General features: G+C 44.6%; 1 protein-coding gene across 1 annotated transcript in view; it reads right to left on the reverse strand.

The window, feature by feature from the left end:
* Positions 1–15,576, reverse strand: part of l(2)k09022 (HEAT repeat containing 1 homolog l(2)k09022) — a 127,586-nt gene extending 112,010 nt beyond the window's left edge. Inside the window, exon 1 of the mRNA XM_084578264.1 lies at positions 15,316–15,576. The gene's annotated coding sequence lies outside the window, so the exon portion shown is untranslated. The remainder of the gene's footprint in view (positions 1–15,315) is intronic.
* Positions 15,577–15,778: the final 202 nt, after the last annotated feature.

Genomic DNA, 15,778 nt, shown 5'->3' on the forward strand with positions numbered 1-15,778 from the left:
CTGTCCACAAAAGAATGCGCGCGAGCGGCCACTCAATGATTAGCTGACGGAAACTATTTTCCTTTCCCTAACCATCGACTGTTTGCTGTCCCCGCCAAGGGGACAGCAACTAGGGAGATGCCTTTTCATTCAATCAATTCCATTTGAAGGCAGAGAGACCCAACCTTTCAAACAGCAATAAAACAACAAAGGTATGTTCAAACGCCACATCCAAAAGCCGTGCTCGCAGTACAGATACAGACGACGCCTGAACCCGGCTGGCCGGCTCGCACAACCGTCCCGGGGCAACTTCTCCACAAAAGGGGCGATAAACCTCTCCACGCGGACAATGCGCGGAAAGAGCAACACGTAGGCCTCTTCGCAGAGCACGCACCTCCGAGTCTTTCCTGCTGGAACGGTTTCTACTTTCCCACCCGACGATCTTAGTTTTGAGATGGTCGGAGCCGTTTAGCAAAAATAAAAAAAAAAAGATCTCAAGACTCAGACTAACACGTCCTCTAGGTGTGCCGATATACATGACCCACTGCCCAGCCTAACCTAACCGAACTTATAAAAAAGGAAGGAAAACTGGCAATGGCTAAAAATCAATGACCTTGTGAGATGTACACACCGAATTGTGATAGCAATTGTGTGTGTGTGTGGGGGGGGGGGGGGGGAGGGAGATGTATGTGCACTATTCACAAAACAAAAGTATTCTGGAGGGGGTATACAGTTCCCCTTTTCCATCCAAGCCTCTGCTTCTTTCTCCTCTTCCGACAGGCTGAATGAATTGGAAAAAAAAAAAGAAAAATGTAGAGATTGAACAGTCCTTGAACAATGTTACACGAGCGTTAGTCATTGGCCGCAGTCGCTGATGTCACTTTAATCTTGGCTCGCTCCCGCTCTTGGTAAGATTCCCGGCAACGGGCTAGTCTGGCTTCTCGGTGTTCGACTGATTAGGCAACCTGCCTGGCACGGCGGTGGCCTCTGTCTTTGGCGAGATGGCGCACGCGTATGTCCTGTAAGTCGAAGTGTTTCCACTACGAAGGCTAGGCTACAAAAGTGGTGGCAAATAACTCGGCGATGACTGCCAAACGACTGAACATCGCACTCAGTGACTGCCACAGTGTGTGTGTGTGCCAGTGCGGGAATTTGTGCCAGTGTTTGTTTTGTGCGACAATGTTATGCGTGTTGTGAATGTTTTTTTTTATTGTTTTTTTTTTTACTTTTTTTTTTACAATTTTTTGGTCTGATCCGGGGGACCCCGTTGATCTCCCGATACGAAGGGAATGACCTCAGACTCATCATCATCATCTTCACCTATAGGCTAATGAAAGAGCGACGCGCATGGAACGTCCTGGAGACGACCATGTTCAATGCATAGCGCGAGAGTATTTTGCAGTTGGAGTTTGATGAAGGCGACGATATGTGCTGCAGAGCACGTGAGTATCTTGCAGTTTTACGCGAGGTGTGATCGGCTGCGGTGATGATGATGATGATGATATCCTCAGTTATAATGGCACATACCCGCTGCGGGGGATTGGCCAGGGTACATTGCAGATACTAAAGATATGTGGACAGGGAGTGAAGCATTTAGATAGTCATGAGTGTTAAATTAAAATTTGAACAAAAAACCAAAAAAAAAAAAGCGGTGATAGCACGGTGATCTCGTGGTTAGGCGTTTTTTTCGTTATTGTCGATTTAAACCTTAAAATAAATAGATCCGTGTTGCCTACAGTGTAGCTCTCGTGCCTGGGCATGACGATGAAGATGACTATGTTTGCCGCACAGCGCGAGATGAAACAACATGCGGCGCAGGAGCGCATTGCCATTCCCTTAAAACTGCAGCAACGGAAGTGCCGGGTGGCGTCACTAAAAAATAAAACACAACAAACAGGAAGTCAATAAAGCTATATGTTTTTTTGAGTATATGTTGAAGTGCATAAACTGAAATGTGCATACGCAACAAAATAGTCACTTTGTGTGGCGCAATGAACTCACACCACGTACCTGATTCTAAGACATGTGTTCGATTCCTGTAGGTACATATTTTTCTTTTTTTTTCGGACATTCAAATCAATTAAGACATTATTTCCTGGGGTATGCTCCTCTTTAGGTTGCGTAATACCATGTTGTTTTGTTCTTAACAGCAGCAAAACTAGCCGCGAACGCAGCCAGGATGTGATGGCATGACAACGGTTACACTATGCAATTACCTTCACCGTAATCAATTCCTGTCTTCAGTGAGTGTATGTTACCTTTAGGTTGCGTTCAGAGGCAGCCCTTAGCAACATTCGCCTTTTAACACGCTTTAAACTCTCTTTTACAGATTTACGCCGCGGAGATTTTTCAGGTTCTCTTATTCAATGTCGCAAAGATGGCGTGACGGACGCCACCGGTGTATTACGCTCTGTACAATAATAAATTTTAATTCATAAAACTATTTTAATAATATTTCATTTCAGCTTAGGTACTGCACTTCAAGCTCGAACAAAACGTAAAGTTGTGTTTTATTTCTCAGTGACGCACCAGACAATTCAGTTGCTGCAGTTTTCGGGGAATGGCAATGCGCGGCGCAGGAATAGCTGACTCTATTTGTGGAATATATTCCTACTTCCAGAAATAATGCGGAATAACGCGAAACTCGCTAATGGACGCAGTAGACCAAACGACTCAATGAGCGGGCGAGTTCTTTTGCAGGTTTTGCCTACCTTGAGGAATAATTCTTCATTCATGCCTCGTCTTTCATGGAATATTTTTTTCTTTTGTGTCTTTCTTCACTTTTTTGTTCTTTTCTTCTTTTATTTCTTCGCCGATCTGTACGTCGTACCATGTCATCTTGTGATTTTCCTTCCTGTTATTGTTTTTTACATTCCTGTTTGTCTTCAAATTACATTTTTTCATTTAGGCCGCTTAGCTCCTTTTCATTTTTCTTATATCGGTTTAAGCCCGGTAAAGCTTTACTGGTTCGGGCTGCCTATCTATTTCTTTTGCGTATTTTGTGTAAATGTACACGAGAGGACAAAAAGTGGGCAATAATAGGAGCAGGGATAGGTAGATGTAAAATGGATGTAAACCACCTACTGACATTGCGTGGAAGGATTTTGTAGGCCTAATCCAGAACCCAATGTGATAACCGTTGAACAGGGTTTGGGCCATACCATCATCATCATCATCAAGTGGTCCATCGCGGCGACCACGTCGTCTGGTAAGCGGAGAAAACGCCGACACCGCACGTGCTGCGTCCATCGCAGCCGGCGTACAGAAAAGAGCGGCCCCGCCGCGGTGGTGCAGTGGTTTGGGCGCTCGACTCTTTGCCCAAAAATGCGGCATCGAATGCCGGCCGCGGCGGTCGCTTTTCGAGGAGGCGAAAAGCAGGGCGTCCGTGTGCTGTGCGATGTCAACCATATAGGTGGTTGAAATATCAGGAGTCCTCCACTACGGCGTCTCTCATAGCCTGAGTCGCTTTGGGACGTTAAACGCAATAAACCAAATCAAACCGCAAAAGAGTGGATGAAAGTATTGGTAAATGAAAATCGAAAACTGCTTCAGGCGATCATTTACCTTCAAACCGCTGCAAGTCAGCAAGGCAACAGTAGTTTCTTTTTCTTTCTCAGTCATTCGGCGTGTGTCCGCTTATACATGCCTTCCTTGCTTCAATAAGAGCTGCGAAAATGACGTCACTCGAATGTCTGGTTTGCAGTTCAGGCTGCAGCTCAAAGCAACACCCAGATATTTTGTTTTGCTGAGCACTTCTAGCAGACAGTGTCGAAATAAATGTTTAATGAAAACGTGTCAGTATGTCTGTATTTAGAGCGAAACACTGTGTGCTTTGTTTTAGAGGGTACAAAGGGCCCGTGAAAAGCTATTTACTAAAACTATACAAAAAGCGCACGAGCATTAGGTATAGCATTAATCTTCTCCGAAGAGTGAAATGGTTTAATCTAGCTGCATTAGCACCGAACATATCGACGATCGAAAATGATGCTTTTCGAACTGAAGCACTGGTTAAACCTGCTCTATCATATGTGGTGCCTAAATACATTAGACTGTTTCAGTTTAGTTAATGAAGTTTAACGAAATTTAGATCATCCAATGTTGTCTAACGAGCGCTGACATCGCACAGTACACGGGCGATTAGCTTTTTGCCTCCATAGAAAAGCGGCGCCGCAGCCGGAATTCGGTGCCGCGTCCCTGGTTTCACAGTCAAGCGCCGTAACCACCAGTGGCGTAGCCAGAAATTTTGTTCGGGGGGGGGGGGGGGGGCTCACGTTGCAGCGCGTCCTCCTCCATATAGAATTCCACCTTTATACAATAATTGCGAAAGGAACATTTCTTGTGGCGAGGTATATAAGAGTTATGATTGTTGGTGGGAGTACGCATATTTAGTACATTATTTGAAAATAAAAGTAAAAAAAAAATTGAACTTCGTGATTAAGATACAAAAGGGAAATATTTTATATAGACCACAAAACTTTTCTTTCTGCTTGATATTAACAATTATTTTCTGAAAAAATTCCTTACGCTTCTTGAGTTCCACAGGCGCTGAGAGGGGCCGCATTGAATGCTGATTGTAGTGGTGTGGCACTTCCGCCGGATATCGAATATGCTGTCACCAGCGTATGCAGACCGCCAACCCACGAGGAGAAGCGTCCCATACCATGTTTAAAGGGGGCATGAAACGGCTAGAAAGGTCACAGACAAACGTTTTCAATGTGTAGAACAAATGCTTCTGAGAATTCGCTCAAAGTAAAACTCATCGGAAAAAATCCAGCGATTTATTATTAATTTTTAAAAACAGCGTTTTTTGAAATTCACGGGCTGCGCCATTTCCGCGTGGCGGCGAGATTTGGGACTATTCTGCCGTGATTACCGACGTCACCAGTCACAGAGTGACAGGCCACGACAGGCTGCCATTGGCTGCAGCCGCGACGCCCTGTACGTCACTGACACACTTCCGGTAGCTGTGAAAGTCGTCTGCTCGATAGCTGCAATGCATGCGTGAACCCGAGCTTGGCGCTTCGGTTCGCGATGTTAACCGAAAAGGTGGTGGCGTCCGACTGAAAGTGCGCGTCGGTGCAGGAGTGCGAAAAGAGCACTAGCTGGTCCGATTTAACACCGTACCGATTAAATAGGCAGTATCAACCTTTATGTACCGACCGACGGCGCAGCAGCGTACTGTAGTCCCTTCTCGTCTTTGCCGCATCGACCATTTGTGCGGCGTGTTAATAAATAAATGGAACGTGCGTCAAAAAAAGGTGTACCCTCAGCTTCATCGCGAAAGTACACAAATTCGCACCGCTTAAGTGCAACACCCGATGCCGCCAGGCGCGGGCGCTGCGGCCGACGGCACTCCGGTCGTGCGCTGCTCCCTGCTCGTCGCTAGGCCTTGTTTCTTTTGCATCGCAGCCACGGCGGACGGCATTTTAGAATCGTCCGCTTCGCTGCGTCTCTGGTGTAGTTGCACGCGTGCTCCTGTGCACTATTCTTACGTGTAGCTTCGGAAAACAGTCACAACCTGCGCTGCCGAACTGCATGCGGCGAGCATGCTTTGCTCATGTTTTGCGCCGTTGTTTCTGGATCGGCCGATGCGTACACATGAGATAAAACACGCGTGCACGTTACGCATTGGCACTTCCTAAACTATGTGCGTCTGACTGAAAGTGCGCATCGGTGCAGCAGTGCGAAAAGAGCACGCAGGTCCGATTCAACACCGTACCGATTAAAAAGGCAGCATCAACCTTCGTGTAAATGAAACGTGCGTCAAAAAAGGTCTGTCCTCAGCTTCATCGCGAAAGTACACAAATTCGCACCGCTTATGTGCAGCACCGGATGTCGCCAGGTTACCGCAGAGATGCCGTCCGCGGGCGCTGCGACCGACGGCACTCCGATCGTGCGCTGCTCCCTGGTCGTCGCTAGGCCTTATTTGCGTCGAAGCCACGGCGGACGGCCTTTTGGAATCACCCGCTTCGCTGCGTCTCTAGCGTAGCTGCTCGCATACTCATGTGCGCGATTCTTGCGGGTCGGTGCGAAAATCAGTGACAACCTGCGCTGCCGAACTGAATGTGCCGAGCTGCTTTGCTGATGTTTTGCGCCGTCGATTCTGGCTCGGACGATGCGTGCACATGAGATAAACACGCGTGCACGTTGCGCATTGGCACTTCCTAAACGATGTGCGAAAGGACGTCAAAAAAAAAAACAAAAAAAAAACACTACACTATCCTCTTTGTTAATCTCAATTTTAAGATTTGCGGACGAATAATTCGTGCTCACCTGTCATCCGATATCCAAACTCTGTAGCGATCATCAGTCCGTGCTCTCGTCGGTGATACGTACGCGTATACATTCCATTCGTTATGCACAAGAGATGCCTCTCGCCGACCATAATGAAAGCAGCTCCGGACTAAAAGCGACGACGACATATGTTTGCACGCGGGCAACTCGCACGCTCGATCGTCTGCCAGCATCCATGCAAAGTCGATGCTATCGCGTCAACTCCGCGAGGGGTCACCGGCCGCCGTTGGTCAAACCGCAGGAGACGGTACCAAAGAGACTGACCCAGGCAGCGCGAGAGAAGAAAGCGGTCTTGTAGAAAGCCGTGCTCGGCAGGAGTGCACGCTAATTTGCGCGGAATGGGACAGGGATATGAAGGAAAGTGCTCCCTCCGCGGCGGCCGCCAGTATATGTGGACTCCCACCTGCAGGTATGCGCTCGGGAACGACCCGAGTAGTTCGGGCTGCTGTCGCACACAATTCCGAGAGGTCAAGAAACTGAAGACACCGGCGGCCGAGGAAGACAGCAGACAAGGTTGAAAGCTATGCAAACGCAGACGGGACGGGAAAGGCAGACCGTGAATGCAAGGGTATAGTGCTCTAGAATATGACGCTCGGGGGAAAACAGGCGCGACGACCGGAAGTCTGAGAACCGAGCGTCATCTGATGACGCTCGGAAAACAAACGAGGTGCAATGGAAAAACCAAAACGCTCCTGGGACAATGTTCAGCTCCTTCTCTTCGGCGCGTAGGAAGAAGCATGAAAACGAAAAAAAAAAACAACAACCACAAAAAAAAAGCGCAACCACGGAGAGAGCATAGTGTACGGGGAGAAGGGCGAGGGAGTACCACTACTGCTACAGCGCGGTGAGGATAGAGTCTCTAATTCTTGCACTTTTTTTTAAATAATGTGTAAATTTTTTTATCCTACTCTGCAGCTAACGTCTGCTGCTCCTTTGTAAATGGGTCCAGGACCTAAGTGCATGAGTTGCTCTCTGAAACGTTTAATTTAGCTCTCGAGACTATCTAATATGCTCGAATTGAAATCATTGACTCCAGATTGGACTTTGAAATTAGTTGCAAAATTTTTAACTGCAAAGCCTATTGAAATCTAATATGTTTGGGTGTATTTTTACTAGGGAGCGAAATGCACCAGCTTCCTTTAACATCTTAGCCAGCGCACACACAATGCATCATTGAAATGTAGTTTGAATTACATTTTCACCATGCATAACAATTGTCCATTCAGTTTGGATGTTCATTAGGAATATCAATTCTAATCCGTAAGATGACCATAATTTAGCAGCCCATAATAAAAATAAATTGCTTCTTTAAAGAGAGTTAAAACTATGCAGTTGGGACTAAGTACTTATTCCAGCTGGGAGGCCATCTGGAAACTGGAAGACATTTGATTATGGAAATTCAATTAGGACTGAAAATTCTAATTGGAAAGAATGAAAAGATGCCTAAATGGAATGAGGGCTTCTAGAGAAAGTGTAAATTCTGGAATCTCAATTGGATAATACAAGACTCTTTAGCAGGATCTAGAACACATCTTTTACAAATGAACACTTGAAACTTAGAGCACTGGCTGATGCTCACTGCCGCAGCTCTCAGAATAACTGACAGCATGGTCAAAACTACAATAGGTATTAGTGCATTATATACACCAGTGTTGTCACTGCGAAGTGAAGAGCCACAAAGCAGAGGACTGCCATCCTTACTACTGCCAATATAAAAGTCCTTCTCAGAGCCACCCCATTGTTTCCTGGCAGATCATGGGCCTTCAACTTCATCGTCATGTTTTCTTATTTTTAGTCTTTTGTAGGATGTATTGGGCCTTCGGTAGTCTGTCATGCAACACTGCATGACTAATCCACTGAGTGCAAAGCCGTTAACCAACAGAGATATCTTTTCACTTCATGAGCGGCACACAAACATCATGCATAAAAAAGGCCATATGTCACTATTCCATCTTTCTTTACACTTTCTTTCTTTAGCACACTCTAAAACCATTCCTGTAAAAAGCTAGAACTTCTTTTACGCAAAGTGACATGGCAATTATTGTAGCTTGAAACATTTTCAAAACGAAAAAATAAATGCATGAGGCGGCTCACAACCATTTTTTTTTTTGCAAAATTGTGTTGCTTCATAGGCAGTAACTTGAACAACACCGACAACATTTCTACATTACTTTGAAACAACCCAGGCAAAAATCCTAACTGATGTAAATGGTTTAAGGAACAAACTTCCAGTTCACACCAGTTGGATAACAATGGATCCCCAACTGGAATTCAACTGGGATCAACATTCATGCGTATAAGGTACCCGTTGCATGCGAGCCTTGCTACCTGTTGATGGTTTACAGCTCAGAAAGAACACAAAAACGAGGGCACAAATGCAGATAAGGCGCATGTTTGCAGTCTCCATGACCGGTTGTATTCGTTCCTCTGTATCCCATGAAAGCACTCCATTTCTAACCCCCAATGGCGTATACGTCTGCGACATCCGGTGCAATAACATGGGGCAACCCCCCCCCTTCTTTATGAACGCACTTGAGCTCAATACCATCAACTACTTTGTCGTCAAGGCTTTTTTTCGATTGGGGAAGTTCGTTTTTCGTATCGCACAACATATGGTGCAAGCCGAGGCATTTTTTTCCTTCATTTCTTAAGACTTCAACGTACCATGCATACCCCACAACTGATAATAAGCTATATTACGAGGGGCATATGTCATATTTTTTTCTTTTCTTAAGAAAGGTGCATTTGTGAAGAACTAAGTAGAGGTTTTTGACAGATGAATTTCTAGATTGGGACCACTCAAATAAAAGGGCATATAAAAACCACTAGAATTGCAAACTTTGAGCATGTAGAAATACTTGGTAACACACACAGTAACTAAAAAGTGGCAAACTGGCAGATGCGACCAGGATTATAACACGGTGCCATTGTGAACAATTTCGTTTAGATCAGGCATAGCGCAGTGCCAGCAAAAGCCTTGAGAACTGGCCAATGTGCTTTATTGTAGTTCATATTTTTTATGCTTCCACAAACTCTTCATAAGGACTGTTGAAAGCTTTGAACATGCACAAGACAACTGCAATTACATCGGCCACAGTGACAAAGAATAAAGTAAATACGAACCAGTTAGAATGTTAGACTGAGCGTTCACATGCAAATATGGGCGTAGAAATGCCATTTGAGAAGTAAGCATGCTAATAGTGAAAGGACAACTCGAACACACAGAAGAGAACTGAAGTTACAAAAACAAACAAGCAGTCATAATTGAGGCCTTCAACAACTACGCTGTAAAAGACAAATTTTGCAGAGGGGTGCATAATTAATCCTGCCGCACAAATGAAATAAGCATACCCCTCGATCAATTATAGAAATCGCTTGTGTACAAAAAGTGGGAAACACTGAAGTCATCTTGCTTTGAGCAACTAATTTCAGATATTATAAATCTTGTTTTGAAAGCTGGTATTGATCTAAAGAGCATAAAGCAAAAAAAAAAAAAAAAAAAAAACCCGACATGCCAACATTTTCATTTTCCGGTCTTTAAGGCTTCAAAGCTGCTACTCGATTTGTCAAAATCAATGTTTTTTGCCAGCTCACCTACGAGAGATGATAATGCAAGATCTGAAAGCGTGCACTGACCCATCATAGGTCCTCTTCCTCACAGGACGCAACCTCCTCCTCTCACAGGATACAACAGACACTCATATATTAGGAATAGTTGCAGGCTGGGGAGAGGCTCTAGAAAATCTCAATATGGGGAACTCCAATGCTGCCCAACTGTTGGCCTCTTCGAGTCCAATGCTTGCCACTTTAATTTGAGGTGTCTCCTCACCGAAGGCATTTCGATGAAATGTGTTCTATCAGACAGCTTGTCGTAGAAGGATGTAAGCTTCGGAATACATACTTTAAGGCTTGAGAGGTCTCTCAGTAGAATAAAGAAATCTCTTCACTTCAAGAGGACCAGATATGTTCTGCGGCTTCTAAAATCGCTTTTGATTTAATGCAGAGCTCGGCATAAAATCTACCAGTGCAGTCAAGCATCGCCCCTTTTATTTCCTTCCTGCAATGAAAACCCTGAACCTCAGACACATTCCCCTACCATACTCTTTTTGAACTTCTGGCGCCTGTCTACTGATATTCTGAGCTCATTTGATTTTATGAATTTCTGCTCAATAGCCTTGCACACTGTGGCCACACATCATCTTTGAGAAAGAGCTTTAAATCATCCATCTTTACCACTACTTTGTCAAGGTATAGGTGCTTTGTCTGCAAATGAAATTGTGCAGCATTTACTACTTCAGGTATTGCATGCTATAGGTGCAAGCAACATAGAAAAGCAATGGCATAGACTACTGTAGCCTCCTTGCAAATAAAAAAGGTACCAATGAGCAGTGAAGCCTTCCTAACAGAATACATTTAGTCTCAAAGTGGTCTTCAGCAGCGGAGTGATAGTGGGGGTCGTCAGGTTCGATTTCATGATGGACTGACTTGTATCTCTCATTTTAACAATAACCTTCTCTTACAGCAACAAAAGAGAGAAAGCATTCTCTTGAGGAAAAGAACTTAAGGCCCACAGTATTGCAGCATGTGAATTGCCTTGCATATATTTCTCTAACTGCACTCTTTGCATTACCACCCTCTCCCCCCCCCCCATTCCCAGCCACACTTTCCTGAGCACTGAGCACTGCACCCAGTGCAGTCCTCACACCCCTATGGGGACAGCAAGGTTTCTAACCCCCCCTTTATGCTAAAAGAAATGCCTTTTTATATCCTGAAAAGCAATCCCACAATGTCTGGACAGCCCGAAATTCAGCAAATACTCGTTTTACTCATCTTTACACCTTAGTAATGTATAAGAAAGGGTTTCTTTTTTTTTTTTTTTGCTGTTGACATATTAGTTGCATAAAAGGTGGCATATGCCCAGAAAATTTTGTTAAAAATTGGCTATAGTGCATGCTACCTTTCTCTTTCATAAGTCTTTTGCAAACTGAAATGGTGGACCACATTAGCTTATCCTTCATTGCATTATGCCATCATTGTGCAATTAAAAAAGTGTCCACTTCGATATATTCACAAGTGCTGTTTGATAAATAATTGTCTTTAAACTCTGAGGTTGTGTGAAAGAGATACTAAATGGAAGGAAAAATAGTGTAGCACATATATAACTTTATACGTGTTTGTAAGTGTAAGGTATAGTCAAATAAGGATGTAAAGAATTTCTGGACTGCAAGCAATCAATGTAACGAATGACAAACATTTACTCAAGGCAATGAAAGTTATTAAAGCATTTCAATGTTTTTATGAACAAAAATAAATGCAGTGTTTGAATATATAATAAACAAATTTGTGATGGCAGTCAGCAGTCTGTTTCAGGCTACAGGTCCAGTTAAAGATCACAACTGACACATATGACTGATGCAAAACTTGTTGCCGTGAAAGAAATGCATAAGACGTAAGACGCTGTTTATTACATATTAGACATGCGAAGGCATGACAAGCTGAAATGGTCCATGCGTTGCATTAGAACAAGCACTAAGTCATTAAAAGATGCATGCATCACATGGATCCCAATTTGACACCAAACATATGCTGACACTTACAAAATATACAATGCCATTACTATTCACGTGATATACGCTGCAATATTTTCATGTTTTCTAAAGGCTACGCACAGTTCTGTACTACTTAATAAGTACACATCTTATAATGCTGCTATAGTTACCCATATATAACATGACCTCCTTAGTAACAATGTACAACATTTCTTCTTGTTAGCCTGAAATCCTGAGGCTGAATGTTCTGAAATCCGGTTTTATTAATTGCGACTTTATTATATGATCCATCAACTTAATTTGAGGTATGAAGGCATTATGCTCCAAGTGCAAGATGGGGATTTGCTTTATTACACTTAATCTAAAACAAGCCCTGATCAATGTGAAATGACTTACATAGTTTTATAATAATCATAGCCCAAATGAGAATAGTATATTCATTAGGCACCTAATTGTTTTTAACAACAGGGTAACCAAAACAGTGAGAGGTCATCCTTTAATACTGCAGCTTATTTAGTTTTTTTTTCCTAATCGACATATCACTCCCAGCATCACAATTCTGACCTAAAACATTTTAGAGTCGAATGACCTAGTACGTATCTCTATTCCCTTTCTCCTCAAACCTTTTTTTTTTTTTTTGCCCCCTACAGTCATCGACTAGCTAGCTATTGCAGCTAGGATGTGCTTATAATAGCGCCGACGCCGCGGTGTTGCCGGCCGGCATCATATGCCTTCGCCGGCGCATTAGTTTGGAGTGAGGAAATTAGGCCCTTTTTAGCCAATAAGAGCGGTCACCGAGCGCATTTCTGGTTAAAACAATTCATAATGAACTATTTCGCTTAGAAAAAGACCGAATTATATCGGGACGCGTGGCAACGGGACGGACGACCGTTGCCGACAGCCTGCGCGCCTGAAAGACGTCGCACCGAGAAAGCTATTTTGCAAGGAAACGTTTTGCTAATATACGAAATGTGCAGAAGAGCGGAATCACCGCAAACATGGTGTGCAGTTGTTACTGGAAAATTCGCCCGGCCGGCCTACGAACAGGTCACACTGCTTTGGCGAACCTCGATTGTTTTTGTTGCCGAAAGGTCTCACACAGATCTAGATAAAGGAAAAGCAATAAACTGTGATTTCCCCGGCAATTCGTGTGGTGTGACAAGCTGGTTCGGAAACCTCTTCGCGGCTCGAAGCGTGCATATGTTATTTGACGTCGCTGCCGTTTCCACGGTGTCCGCACCGCATGCAAGCTAGGCCTCGTGCCTCTCCGCCGACGGCCATCGGCTGGGCAGCTGCCGATTGCTTGCGGCGCGCCGCCGACACCGTCGGCCATGCCGCCGGGTCGCGCCCGGGCGCTCTGAAAAGCATGGGGAATCCAGGGACAGCCTAGGGAAAACACGTGCGCCCTACATCCGGACATGACATCATAAAATATCACGTGACCCATGACGTTGTCTGTGACGTCATATATGACGTCACAAATTTTGGGCCAATCTGCGTTTCCAGCCGAGCTACCCCTAAAGCTTGTCATATCGCTAATATCGCGCCGTCGGTCGCCTCCCGGCGGTGGCCACCATTAACCTTGAAGTGAGATCACATGATGTGACGTCACGTGATGACGTCCCACCGGCTACAGATGGGGCCTCATATCGCGCCGTCGGATGTCGCCTGGCGGAGGCCTCCACTAGGGTGCCTCGATGCCCGCGCACCATAAGAGTGTGTTTGTCGGGCTGCAAAGAATAAAGTACGACGATTAACCTAAAACCACGTCTCCGTTACTTAGCCCCATCCACACTGAGGCAGCTGCTTAACATGCTTCGCATCCACTGGGCTTAACCTTGATAAGCCTCTAATTTTTTTTTGTTGTGCGGCGTGGGGAATGAGTGCAGTGCGGATTCTCTCTTCTGCCTAGACTTTTCTTGCCTCTCTTTTTCACCTTTGGCCTGTGCACCAGTTCTGGTGCCGACCCGTTTGAAAGGGTATGACTACAGTTCACTGTAGTATGACCCCGAGAGTCACCATCATCATCCTTATCCCGATGAAACGCTCGGATTTGGCCAGATGAAACCGGCAGCTGATGATGATGACGATGCTCAGGGCCATTGAACTAGAATATAGCCATACCCTTTGAAACGGGTCGGCACCAGAACTGGTGCGCCGGCCAAAAGTGAAAGGAAGAAAGAAGAAAAAGAACAAACAAACAGTGGCAGTCTGCAAGCGTCGCCTGGTTGAGTGGTGGATGTGGATGTGCGAGGGTATGACTGATGATGGGACACTACATGCTGAGCTCCGCTCATACTTACTCTTTAATTTTGTTAGTCTTTTTGGTCGGGCGAGTGTAAACCGACATCCATCCGTTGAAAAGGGTACGTCTGTGATATCATCATCATCAGCTTTAGGCTGGGGGTGCACCCGCATTTTCACCGGTAGTCGTGCCGAAACGTAGTGTGTCGAATCGTGATACTTTGTTGAAGACGATCGAATTAGAGCGCCAAGTACGTAGTTCCTTTTGATTGAATTGAAGGATTGCACCTAAATCATCGCCTTGTGCACGAAGGTGATTGCCTTGCGGCGTGAGACGCACGAGATCTTGTTGAAGGTAGCATATGCTTTACCCCTGAGCCGAACTTGGTGGAATGCAATTGCACACGCATTTCTGAAAGGTTTGTGCATCATAATTACTCACTGCTACACGTAAGTTCTTTTGCGGTTTATACTTCAGACTGACTTCGCTATACAAGGATTCCCTGAAGGGCAGCATGCATTCTTTGCCTTCATAGCTATTAACTTCTACCGATTACTGCGTAAGCTGGCTGCAAATGTATAGAGCTGATTAACAGCTCACTTGACCAAGCTTTAACTCCGCAAGTGCCACAACTGAATTTTACAGCTTCTGTGGATATTCGATTACGTACGATGCACAAAGATTAACGATATAAAAACGAAAAAAAAAAAAACACGCAGTAGTCGTTTCGAGCTCATAGTGGTTTACATCAATCGTATTCTGCCTCTGTAATCAATTCGCCGTCTGTACCCGATCACCGACCGAGCGAAATATTGTTAACTGCTCGGGCGCACTGGAACCTTAGCTTGTTAACTTCAAGGCTCACTAGTCGAAGGCAAACGCCAATAAACAGAAACACAGTCGTGGATAATACCATAAATTGGATGGCTAATTCAGCATGAAAGTGTACTTAATAAATGGAATCATGATCACAACATGATTGTTCAATATTAAATCAGACTTCAAGAGGGAATGTGATGCTTACAGGGAAAAGATAATTTGTCCCCAGTGACATATGCTTTGAACAAACTTGCATATAGCCGCAGTCACGTGTTATAATCCTGAAGTTTTTGATCCGTAGAGCTCACCGTGGTCGGTCATCTGCTTTTCTTCGAAGACAATGAAATGACACCGCGCTGTCTTTCCAGCGAGACGACACAAAAGAAAAAGCAGCGAAATTCTTTCGACTTTCCCTTCTTCGTTTCTTACCTTCGTGAGGCGCTCCAACGACGTGTTAAAATCAGAGATGCCGTTTCCTTGCGTTCTCGATGGTCGTTTGATGATTTCCCTTATCTTTCTCCCCATCCTTCTTTCCCTTTGGAAACTTCGCCTATATAAGATCACTCGTGGGTATCAATAAATTCAGTTGTGAGTAGCGCCTTTGTCCCGTCTTCTTTCTTGTGGTGTGTTTAGTTCGGCGCAGTTTTTCACAGTACAAATATGAACCAACTAGCCCAAGAAACGGTATTAATACCGTTTCAAGAAGCACGAGTGAAGGATACCTATCATCCACCATTTGCTGTGTCAACCCTGATCACAGCTGGATTCCTCATTCTCATTAATGATTTACTCTTAATTACCTGGTTCAGAATCAAATATTATTATTGTAGGAGTTCCCTAAAGCTTCTTCCTCAGCCCTCTTTTATTTTTAATTTATTCCAATGCTTTACCA

This window comes from Amblyomma maculatum, chromosome 9 (assembly GCF_055883805.1).
Source record: "Amblyomma maculatum isolate TAMU_Amacu chromosome 9, ASM5588380v1, whole genome shotgun sequence".
Taxonomy (NCBI): Eukaryota; Metazoa; Arthropoda; class Arachnida; order Ixodida; family Ixodidae; genus Amblyomma; species Amblyomma maculatum.